Raw genomic sequence first — 7,821 nt, 5'->3', positions numbered from 1 at the left:
TCCTTGGACATTGGTCTTTGGTACCGTCCAAGTTATCTCTCTTTGATAAAGACTCGCTGATTTCTATTTGTTTGAGTAAAGATCAAATCGAGAGAATGAGATAATAACTCCTTGAGATACTTTTTTATCTAGATTGAGTCTGGCTGTCTAGTTGATTCTCTAGCAAAGTATTTCGGAGATAGTCCATACATATTGCTAATCAAAATATTCGGTGGTGTTGTTAGACCCCCGCTTTTTCAATTGGTATCAGAGCAAGCAAACACATTAAAGACCTTATAAGTCTGTGTTTGTAAGCGATCTGACTCTATGGACAGTAGTGATATCTCAATAAATGCACCACCAGATCCAGGGATTTCAGAATTCTCTTCCATGAATGATTTAATTAAATCTGTAGAAGAAATTCTATCTAAACCTCCACTAGGTTTAAAATCCCTTGAAGTGTTTTCAGGGCTTGAAAAGAAGCTTGAGAGCTTATCTCTTGATGTTGAGTTATACCTCCAGAAAGAGCAATAATCTCTTGACAGGCTAAATCAAGTTATGATGAATAATATTTATGTTGAGGTTGATATTGATTTACTAATCAGTGAGAGCAATGCTCCTCCTCTGCGTAATCCAATTAGGAACAAACTAAACGAATTACAAGAGGATTTTAAATCTCAGTCATCTGAGTGTATCACCTCAAAGCATGAATTGATTCGTTGCTCAATTACTGATATTTCATATCAAGATAGTAGTATTGCTTTCTTTTATGAAGAATCTAGGATGTCTCTGTTTATCAAAAGAGTTTCCCCTCGTAGTACTAAAAACTATCTGCAGAAACTGTTTTTTATAAGTTGGAAAACAAGAAATCAGAAACACAAATCCTTTTGGGTTCTCTTGAAGTTCTTTTATAGACTTATAAAAACAGTTCCTTGGGTGTTTCTCAACACTACAAGATGTAAGAGTTGCTGGAAAGAAACTCTCTCTTGGTGCCATGGTGAGCAAGACAATGTTCATCTCAACACAACTTGTCTGTGTTGAAAGTGCATCCTCACCAAGGAATGCCCTGTTACGGTAAAGGAAGCACGAGAACTGGGGCACACAGATTATGTTCAGTAAGGCTGTAGAATTCGATTGAATTCTTATAAAAAGGTATGTCTATAAACTTGAGAAATATCTGTGTTTTTACTTGCTTAAGTACTTATTATGATCCATGCACCTTGCTTATCGTTCATTTCTACCTAACTTGATCCGTGTTTAAGGTTCTTATATGTTTAGGTTTGAAAACAACTGTTCGGGATGTTTGGACTTCATGGTACATATTCCAGTGATGCATACCATCATTTAAAATCAAAATCCAGGGGTTTAAGTTCGCAAACCCAGTCTGCAAACTTTTTTTGACATGAAAATTCGTTTGCAAACCCGTATGCATACTTGACGTCGATATTCGGTAAACTTGTCTTGGCCGTAACTTCTTCATCCGAACTCGGAATGAACTCATTCTTTTTGCATTCTCTTCCTATTTGAATTCTCTCAAAATGGATATGAGAATTATTGATTTTGGATGAGTTAAGATTGGTATTTGTCCTGTCTCTTGTTTTTGAGTGTTTTGCTCCATTTCGTTGCACTTGTTCCACTTCTCTTGGACTTGGACACTTGGATTCTTGGAGTAATACTCTTCTAAGATAATTTGTAGCTTTTAATAGAATGTTGTCGGTGAATCACAAAGAAGGAAGTTCAAGAATGGAAATTAGTACGCATTGCTATGGGATTCTTGAATGTGCACAATTATCCTTTGTGAACAATGGTGCATGGTCGTTCGTGACTTTGTATGTTATTCTATGTGAAAATCTTTTTATATGCCTTTGGTAGCTATTCTTGGTGTAAACCCGGGCGGAAAAGATTGATTCTACCCTCTAAGGACAAATCACCTTATATGTGCATTACGAGTTTGTCTTGATGCCTAGGAAACTTCTTATGATAATTTATTCTTGTTTTTGAGAAGGATTACTAGAGTTTGGAATAGCCATTATTGTGATTACACATAGCTATGCCCAACTTTTTCATCTTCATGTTTTTTAGGTTTATTGTTTTTAAATTCTAAAGATATTTGGAGGATGATATTATTGCAGTATTGATCTTTATGATTGGGTGATATTGCAATTTGTTTATGGGATATGTATTGTTTGCGTACGTGAACTCGAAGGTCCCATATTGCGGTCAAAAGTAAAGTCGTTCATGAATTAGTATTCGTATTGATGAAAGGACGAATGGACTTTTAACAATTATAAAAGTTATGCCTATGCAATCATGTATTTGATGGAAAATAGGACAAAATCTTTTGTTTGACAAGGATAAAGTCTATTATGTCGTCATGATGGAAAATACAATAGATCCTTGTATGTTATCCACGGTATTGATCTTCATTGATCCATCTTGCTATGTTTTACTGTGAAGGCTCCATTGTGTATCTTATGTTGAGCACGATACAACTAAGTCGATTTTTCTTATTGGCTTTGTTGGTTGTTCCATAAGATACTATATGTTGAGAATTATGAATTAAATTAATCAACCAGTTTGGTTATTTAGTTTGTACTCCATAAGTTTTTTTTCTTATGTCGAGTACATGTATGGTTAATGTAGTCGTATATTCCGTAAGGTTCTCCTTATGTTGAGTATTTGAACTATTAAGTTAGTCATCTCCGTATGATTACCTTAGTCGTAGCTCCGTAAGTTTACTTATGTTGAGCACTTTCAATTAAATTGATAACTTTTGTGGTTTGATTTAGTTGCATATTCAAATTGAATTAATCATGGGTTTACTTGTGATTAATTTGGTTGAGCTTTGGATATAGAAAATCATTCCTATGGTTTCTGGTGTCCAATTTAAAAAATCCTTCTTTTCTTTTGAAATTAAGGTCGCTCTTGTTGTTCCTTCGGGAATGACATCAAATGGGGGAGAGTTCTTTTGAACTTGTGCTTAATGGTAATATCTGTGCGGTTGTGGAATTTTATAGGGGTTATCTTGTATCTTAAAACTCCTTGATGAATGCATTTAGCTTCGGCTTTATGATTGCATTTAAATTAAGTTGGTATGTATTTTTCTTTTAGTCTATGAAATGTCTCTTGTGGAAATTTCATTATGATCCCGTTCTTGTACCTTTGCCAATTTTATTGACAAAAAGGGGGAGAAATATTGTAGTTCACAATACAAATACATATGGTTTTCGGATCATTGTGTAAGGGGGAGTGGTTTCCATGATCGAGATGGAGTATTGACTAAGGGGGAGTGATACATATCACCGTAGTATTATTCTTAAAGTCGTGATACAATTGGACTTTGATATTACATAATAATACTATGACACTGTATAATAATGATCGAGAATCTCGAGTTCTCTCATTTTTATAGCTACGGATCTTCAACAACGGTGGTGCTAAACTTACAACCTTTGGGATCATTGGAGTACTTGGAAGGACGAAGATTTCAGGGAACGTTGAAGATTAGACTATGGAATAAGAGCCACTAAAGTTTATCTTTTTTGTATTCCATATGTATTAATATTTTTGTCACTAAAATTGTCAAAGGGGGAGATTGTTAGAGCATAGCTCGGTCAACCTCGCATGCGTTGCTATCTCAAGCATGTTTGTCAATGTTAGTGATCAAAACTATGAGTCTTGATTTCTACCCTACATAGCTAAGTCTCGGACTAGGATAGAAAAGTGTAGTTGAGATCAAGGACTTCATGGAGATTCATCATACAACAACGAAGATCTATACAAGGAACCGTGGAAATTCATCAACAAAAAGGTATGTGGAGACTTGAACTTATATATCACTCAAAAGTCTATCTATTCTATCTCCTACTTTTTATGAGACAAAAGTCGTATGCTATATAAACTAGATCATACACACTTGACAATTCGATCTGAGTATTCATTGCTTATCTTTTATCTCGAAATCGTGTGTTGGTAAAGCATTTCGCTTTGATCAAGTTTATCTTCACCTAGTGACGAATATCATGAAAAGTTTCAATCACTTTGAGAATTGATCTGACGTGAATCGGTCTGTGAATAACGACTACATAGCGTCCTCTGATAATGTCCCAATGATTAAAATAGAGAGTTTAGATTACATAACCATGTATTCCTTGAACCGAAGTTTTCGAACTTTGTTGATCAAGAGAAATCGGGAGGATTGTGGAATTGGCTTGCCAAGTCCGCGAACTGTCGGAAGTTCTCGACCGAGACTTTCTGCTGGATTTTCCAAAACTCGTTTGTGTGCTAAGTCCACGAACTGGCGGAAGTTCTCTTTCCGAGAATTTCTGCTGAGTTTGGAAAACTCAACCGATTAACTTAAGTCCGCGAACTTGTTTGTGAACTTAAGAGGTTATGATCTAAAGATGTGCTCTGAACATGAAACATTAAATTACTAAGGAATGCTTTATGCAAACCGTGGCTATAATGTTCATGAGCCGATTCAATCGAATCGAATCATCTTTGTTTCAATTGTGTCTTGTGTAGTTACATAAGATCTCATAGCAATTGAACAACTCTCTAACTAGTTCATTTGAGTCAATTGAACTAGTTATGGTGAAGAAGAACATGATTAATATGAGATGCTCATATGGTTGACCTTTTGGGTTATCATGTTGAACCAACATACGTGTACTCGTTTGGGCATGGTTTTTCTCAAACCCAGTAAACCCAAGTGTGTGTGACAAGCTATGTCTTTCGATCTAACGGTTGAGAGATATTGACTTGAATCTAAATCAGATTTTCATCCAACGGTGAATAGAGTTTGCTTTGTACCTAAGGAAAAACCCTGATTTGAAGGCTATATAAAGGAGACATCTAGCATTGAGCAATCCTAATCCCCACACGTCTGTGTGCTACTAGTGCTCTCGCTAGAGTCGATCTCCATTAACTCTTGAGTTTCTAGTGCTTAACCGTACATGTATTCGACATAAGAAAGAAAACTTATGGAGTACAAACTAAATAACCAAACTGATTGATTAATTTAGTTCCTAATGCTCGAATATAACATCTTATGGAACAACCAACAAACCAATAAGAAAAATCGACTTAGTTGTATCGTGCTCAACATAAGACACACAATGGAGCCTTCACGGTAAAACATAACAAAGTGGATCAATGAAGATCAATATCGTGGATAACATACAAGGATCTATTTTATTTTCCATCATAACGATATAATAGACTTTACCCTTGTCAAACAAAATTTTTTATCCTATTTTCCATCAAATACATGACTGCATAGGCATAACTTTTGTAATTGTCAAAAGTCCATTCGTCCTTTCATCAATACGAATATCAATTTATGAACGACTTTACTTTTGACACAATGTGGGACCTTCAAGTTCACGGACGAAAATAATACATATCCCATAAAAATATTGTAATACTTCAAAACAGATTAATACTGCAATAACAATCTTTGCCTTAGAAGGTAGAATCAATCTTTTTTCGTACGGGTTTATACCAAGAGTGGTTACCAAAAGCGTATAAAAAGATTTCCTTAACAAAGAAGAACATACAAAGTCATTGACGACTATGCACCATAGTTCACATGAGATGATTGTGAACACTCAAGAATATATAGCAATGTGAACTACTACCCATTCTCCATTGTGAACACTCAAGAATATATAGAAATGTGAACTACTACCCATTATCGCACTTCCTTCTTTGTGATTCACCAACATCACTCTTGTAACAGCCACGAAATAGCTTAGAATAGGATTTCTCCAAGAATCCCAGTGCCCAAGTCCAAGAGAATAGAACAAGTGTAACGAAACGGAGCAAACACTAAAAAACAAGAGACAGGACAAAGACCAATATTAACTCATCCAAATTCAACAATTCTCATCTCCATTTTGAAGGGAATTCAATAAGGAAGATAATGCAAAAATAATGAGGTAAATCCGAGTTCGGACGAAGAAGTTACGGCCAAAACACTTACCGAATATCGACGTCAAGTATGCATACGGGTTTGCGAATTAAAACCCCTGGATTTTGATTTTAAATGCTGTTATGCATACTTGGTATGTGTACCATGTAGTCCAAACATTCCGAACTATTATTTTCAAACCTAAACATTTAAAAACCTTAAACACAGATCAAGTTAGGTAGAAAAAAACGATAAGCAAGATTATTATAAGTATTCTAATCAAATAGAAGTACAAATCTTGCTCAAGTTTATAGACATACCTTTTTAGATGGATCCAATCGAATTCTACCGCCTTACCGAACATAATCTGTGTGCCCCAATTCTTGTGCTTCCCTCACCGTATACAAAGCAGGGAATTCCTTGGTGAGGATGCACTTCCAATACAATCAAGTTCCTTTGGGGTGAACAAAGTCTTGCTCACCACAAGTGACCTTTGGATTATCATGAAAGAGATCACTTTTAGAACCTTTCACATCCAATTCCATTTTTCCAAAAAACTTGTTAAGTTCCAACATCATGGATACTGTCTTTTCCATAGTCATGGAGTTTTCTGGAAGATCATTCCTTTTCACACTCAAAACATCATTGTCTTTCTTCGGTACCCACTTCTGAGTGCGTTTAGGAACAGTCGGAACCTTCTTCCCATCACTCTCTTCTTGAATTCTTGGAAGAGAATTGGATTGACTATTCTTTTGCAAGTTAGTCTTTCTCCAATTGGGAGCATCGAATCTTGTATTCGTCTTTACGAAGTTATCCTTTTGATAACCATTACGATTATGAAAAGGATTCGTACGACGTTTATAGGCAAATCTAGGTCTATCATAGCACTGATTCCTTTGCCTAAAGGTTGGACAATTACAACCTGTAACGTTAAGACGATCAGTCTTAACGTATGATCTTGGTTTCACAAATTCTTATGATTCCCAAACAAGAACATCATGAAGTTTCTCATTCCTTATACGGAAACGACATCTCCTTTCCAGGTGACCTTTATTTCCGCAATAGTGGCAAACATAAGGAATGTTCTTACCTCGATCTGTGTGTGCTAACTTTGGAGGTTGATAAAATTTTCTCTTTTGAACCTTAACTGCCGGAGAAGGTATTTCACTTTTTCCATTAGTGGAAACCTTTTGTTGAGAAGAATCACCAGCCTTGACAAATTTTACCTCTTTGCTAGTACTTGGATCATCTATTCCCTTATAGCCCAATCCTCATGTATCACGATGATTTTTACTTGCTCCTAGCATAGTGGTTAATTTGCTTGAATTAGTATTGAACTTTTTCAAGTCATCTTCCAACAACTTGATTTTATCAAGAGCAGCAGCTAAATCAGCCTCAAGGCGTTTTTCTCGAGTGAGATAAGCGCTTTCTCTGTCCTCAAAACTTGTTTGCTAGGAGTTAAACCTTGCTTCAGATTCTGCAAGTTTCTCTCCAACAAAAAGTACTTTTGATAAAGATTATCACATTCAAGTGACTTCATACGTAGGTTTTCCTCAGAATCCTTGAGGATCGATTCGGTAGAACGATTCGAAAAATAAACACCTGCGTAACATCTTCTCAATTTCTTGTTTTCTCGAAAGAGGGGAGTAATAAGAGGTGTGACATGAGAAGTTGTAATCTTCTTCATATTCCACGAATCCAAAAACTTAACATACTCTGAGACTTCCTCATCAGCATCTCTATCAATATCTGAATCACCTTCATCAGAAAGTTCATCCAACTGTTCTTCTAGGAGAGTTTCCCAATCAACAGTTTTTACATCAAGATAATGTTTGGATATTGACTTAGATGTGACAGTTCTCTCAGGTGAATTCAAGCTTTTAGAATCATCTGGTAATTTCTGAACTGGTACGTTATTAGAGATGTACTCG

Source organism: Papaver somniferum, chromosome 7, assembly GCF_003573695.1.
Source record: "Papaver somniferum cultivar HN1 chromosome 7, ASM357369v1, whole genome shotgun sequence".
Classification (NCBI taxonomy): domain Eukaryota; kingdom Viridiplantae; phylum Streptophyta; class Magnoliopsida; order Ranunculales; family Papaveraceae; genus Papaver; species Papaver somniferum.
Note: the sequence above shows the minus strand (reverse complement) of the source record.